General features: G+C 42.7%; 1 pseudogene; it reads right to left on the bottom strand.

Annotated features, from left to right (window-relative positions):
- Window positions 1-490: 490 nt before the first annotated feature.
- LOC115858734 (lipoyl synthase, mitochondrial pseudogene) lies at window positions 491-1,627 on the bottom strand (annotated as a pseudogene).
- Window positions 1,628-4,901: the final 3,274 nt, after the last annotated feature.

Below are 4,901 nucleotides of genomic sequence, written 5' to 3'. Positions count from 1 at the left end.
CAGACATAGGGTGTGTGTGTATGTGTCTGTGTGCACACAGAATTCTATGAATTTCTTGCAAACAGAATATATTACATTGTATGGAGGGGTGGTTAAAGGTATTAAATTGTTAAATGCCAATATTTAAATCATACAACTTTTGTAACCTTGATTTAGTCTCCCTCCTCCCTTTTAAATATAGTAGGGTTATAGTCTCCAAATTTGAGAGTGACTTTTTTTTTGATTTTCTAGAAGTTTTTAATGTATTTTTTAAATTATACTCTTAACAGTAAATTCTTACAAAGATGTTTTATGATTACATCATAACAAGCAATTGTTTACTGGGACAAAGAAGATATGCTAAAAGACAAATGAATTATTATAATTAAATATGCACAACTTATTGACATTTTTCTTAAGACAAAAAGACTAGGATATTATCCACTGAAGTCTAGGCATTCTGCCATCACTTCTGTTACCAACTGGAGTCAAAGTTTTAAATTTCCTGTGATCTTGAATGTCTTGTTAAGTGTTAGAGGGCTTTTTTTTTCTTTTAGCTACTAGATTTTTCAGGAAAAATTCACCTGCTTTATATGAAGAACACACCAGAGGGCCACTTGCAGTCTAATGAAATCCAAGTTCATTTCCTGCTTTTTTCCCAGTGTTTGAACTTTTCAGGAGTAATGTATTCTTCAACCTTAAGGTGGCGCTTTGTTGGCTGCATATATTGTCCCAAAGTCAAACAGTCCACATCTGCCTCACGAAGTACTTTCATCATTGCATATACTTGCTCGTCATCCTCACCTAAACCCAACATTATAGGTGTTTTAGAATAACATCAGGTCGAACTTCCTTGGCATGTTTCAGTACACGTAGAGACTGGTCAAAACTGGCCCGGGGATCACGAACTTTCCTCTGTAGTTCTGGAACTGTTTCTACATTATGTGCATACACATCTGATCCTGACAGAGCAACTTTTTCTGTTGCTGTAAGATCTCAGAAATCAGGGGCGAGACATTCCACAAGGATTTTCGGATTCCTTTCCTTTAAGTAAGGCACGGTCTTTGCAAAGTGCTCAGCTCCTCCATCAGGCATATCTTCTCGATCCACAGACGTCAGGACTACATAATCCAGACCCCACTCTGCAATTGCCTTTGCAGTATTGTAGGGCTCCTTGGCATGCAGTGGAGGTGGATTTCTTGCAGTCTTAGCAGGACAAAACCTACAACCTCTTGTACATGTGTCACCCATCAACATGATTGGGGCAGTGGCATATTCTCTGCCGCCCCAACACTCTCCAATATTGGGACACTGAGCTTCCTCACACCCTGTATGGAGATTTAAATTCTGCATTGTATTTTTCAGTTTAGTGTAATTTTTTCCCCATGGGAATCTCTGTCTTTAGCCATGGAGGTAGTCTTAACCATTCTCCTTTCTGGCGTTTTATGCCTCCTTTATACTCATCCCAGGTGCTCTTGTCTGCTAGATCACCAGATACAAAATCTTGAAGGTCTGGTCCATTCTGTAAAAATTCCTTTTTTTAAAAAAAAAAAATCTGGCAAGGAACTTACTTGACTGGACTGCATAAATATCTTCCAAATACCCAGGGGCCCACGCTGTGGACTGCGCTCCCGCAGCATAGAGACATCCCTCTCTTCTTTTGCTAGTAGGGCCAAGGGATCACTAATTCCCAGGAAAAGAGAGATGGAAGAAAAAAGAGAGTGACCTATGTTTAAATGGCCTGGATATGCACCAAAAGTTGCAATGAGCTTTACTTATGCTGACTGTAAACCAAAAATACATGGTACACAGTATGACAAATACAAGGATATTTATGGCAACAAGAGGGAAAATTGATAAAATTAGAAATGTTTTGGAAAATCTGGAAGGAATGTTGTCATAAATATGGAAATTTCTCCTAGAAAGTGTAGGTCCCTCTGTGCCACCAAGGGAGAGTCCTGGTCATCTTTTTTCCTCAGCATTGACAGACCATTTTGGTCTCTTGAAAATTATGTAATTTCGCATTTCTCCATTCCTCACATCACATCAGACACAATGGATACAAAAGCAACTTGAATATTGTTTGGTTCTCTTTAATGCTAATTACTATTAGTACTGGACTATACTCATTGGCATAGCTATGGTCTAGAGTTTGAATTTGCACAACCTCAAATCTCAGAGACCAGATCTAGAGGTAGCTAGAAATCTGTGAAGTGTTGACTTTCTAATGCAGAGGCCTGTTTAAAAACAGCTCCCCGAGATGAGGGCTGGAGTGCTTGCCCCTTAAGTGTGCGGATCTGAGAGTTTGGCTCTGAGAGGTGTTTTGGAAATATTTGAATTGGCCTGAATTCCCATGTTCGAGGCAGAAGTGTGGGCCCTCGATATGGATTGTTTGTTGTGGTTGCAGTTGCCAACACTGCTTCTCAACGTTTAAGAGACGTGTCAGTCAGTGGTGATGCTATTCTCATCTTTTGTGTATGCTAGAGAGAAGGACATCCCTAGCAGTGGACAGGCTTGAAAGCAAGTGTGTATGTGTTTGTACTGAGGAGAGAATGGAAGGCCGGGGCGGACAGAGCACTACCAGACTGGTGGAGAGCTCTTTGGTACCTTCCAGATAAAATGCCCCCTCCCCCGCAAGAAAGCAATAGATTAACCATGAGCTCTGCTGAAATGCCTTTCACCAAAGGAGCTACTTCTCTTTGTTGAGTGAAAGTGCAATTTTAAAAAGATGCTGACTCCAGTTGGTGCCCAAGTCAGTCCCTAACTATGACCTCTGTGGGTCTCCCAAGGTGGCCAGTGAGCTGAAACCAACATTTCAGAAGACCAGAGACTGAAGGTCCAGCCCTAGGAAGTAAACTGTATGATTATATATTCTGGGAAAAGTTAGACTGAGCATGTGGATAATAATAATTATATAACTGAACAACTAAAAGGAAAAGAAAAGGGAATTGATTTATCCCATTACAGACTTAGTGCCTACTAGTTAATATGATTTGATTTCTTCTCTCCTTTAGTCTTCCCTGCCCTCCACAGGGTTATTTGCCAAAGAGTGAATCATGACATGCACTGGTGTCTCATAAAAATTAGAGAAGACCTAATCACCTCATGAGATAGAAATCATGATCATGAAAATTAGAGAAAACCCCTCTCTGAAAGGCTTCTCAGGAGATGCAAAGAGCTATAGTTGAGATGATTTCAATGTCATACTCCTTTTCCCTCTCACTCTCTAACTCTTAAATTTCTAGAGAACATTCTCTTAACGGTGGTCAAATAGTAATAATAATAATGGTAATGATAAAGAAGAAACAGATAATAATGACTTGTGGCTGAAAGAAGCCTGAGTACTTTAAAACAACTGAACCTGCTGAACGACTTCAGCTTTGCCTCCTATGAGCTGCTATCGTTTTTTTCTGTGTGTGTGTTTGGGGGTGGGGGGTACGCGGGCCTCTCACTGCTGTGGCCTCTCCCGTTGCGGAGCACAGACTCCGGACGCGCAGGCGCAGCGGCCATGGCTTACGGGCCCAGCCGCTCCGCAGCATGTGGGATCCTCCCGGACCGGGGCGCGAACCCGCGTCCCCTGCATCGGCAGGCAGACTCTCAACCACTGCGCCACCAGGGAAGCCCTGAGCTGCTATCTTGTAGCAGGATTTAAAAAAAAAATTGCATGATGTAGTTACTAATTATATAACTTGAGAATTAGACACTAGGACATGTATCCAGTCTCTATTACTATCCTAGAGAGAAACAGAACACTGAATTCTAGTAGTGAATGTATCATTTAGAGTGCTACATCAGCTCTTCAGAGGGAAGCATAATTTCTAGGGCTGAGGAAGAAGCAACTAAAATCACAGTTTACATGGAACCGTTTGATCACTGTCTAGGTTAAAAAATGAGTCTTCTGGTTCCGTTGTTGCTAGTTTTCTTTCTTTGCCATGCTGCTGGCTTACTGACTGTGTGTGTGTGTGTGAGTGAGTGTGTGTTCAGTCATTTGCACATTTGTGTCTGTGGCATGCTTATCTAATCACGGCCTCCTCAGGGCCATCATCTACAGTCATACAGATCGTGCACTGTGCAAACCCCCTGAATAGGGCAGTGATGCTGCGAGTCAAAATCAGGACCATTGCCAGGCTTAACACAGGCCCCTAACAGAGAAGAAAAAAGAACTACCCTCATTTCTCCTGTGAGCAGGGGAAGGAGGTTAAGCAGGGACAAAATTCTTGGCTAAGTTGGAAGGGACTTGGTAGAGGGAGTGAGGAATCTTTTGATCTTCAGTGGTAGTTGTGATCTTAAAGAATAGAAGGTAGATGCTTGGGGCCTTACGTAGACATGGTGGTTTCTCTAGCCCTGGGCATTGGCCCAGGAATTTGCAAAGTTCCCAAAGCAGCTATGAAATCAGGTCCTGGCCTGAGAGCACTGGGGCCTGAGCCATGGAAGCAGCCCTCCCTTCTCCTGGGTCAGCTTCCATCTACTTTCCTCTTTGGCCGTGAAAACCCTTTGGTTTTGGCGGTGCCCCCCACCCCCCATCCCTCTGCATGAGAGTGTGGCTGGAGAAACCAAAGAAACTCATCCTTGGCATTAACTTTGCAACTCTGCACTTAAAGTTTTCCCAAACTTTTTATACCCTTATACTTTCTCCTAGAACTTTCAGGTGGGGAGAAAAATTCTGATTTGATCCTATTTGAATTGTTTTGAGGGTCGTGTCCAGGCACCAGTATTTTTTAAAAGCTCTGTTGATCCTAACATTTATCTTGGGTTGAGAAAGGCTGTGATGGAGTCAGGGAGTGAGCTGGAGCTGGAATCCAGGTGGCCTGCTGGGGGCTCTTTACTTTCTACGTGTCCACCTGTGTTGCTAGTACACCCCCTCCAATCCCCTTACTCATTCCAAACCTTGACACAATTCCACTGGACATCTTTCAACAGGG

This window comes from Globicephala melas, chromosome 10, assembly GCF_963455315.2.
Source record: "Globicephala melas chromosome 10, mGloMel1.2, whole genome shotgun sequence".
Taxonomy (NCBI): Eukaryota; Metazoa; Chordata; class Mammalia; order Artiodactyla; family Delphinidae; genus Globicephala; species Globicephala melas.
Note: the sequence above shows the minus strand (reverse complement) of the source record. Positions and strands in the feature narration are given on the sequence as shown.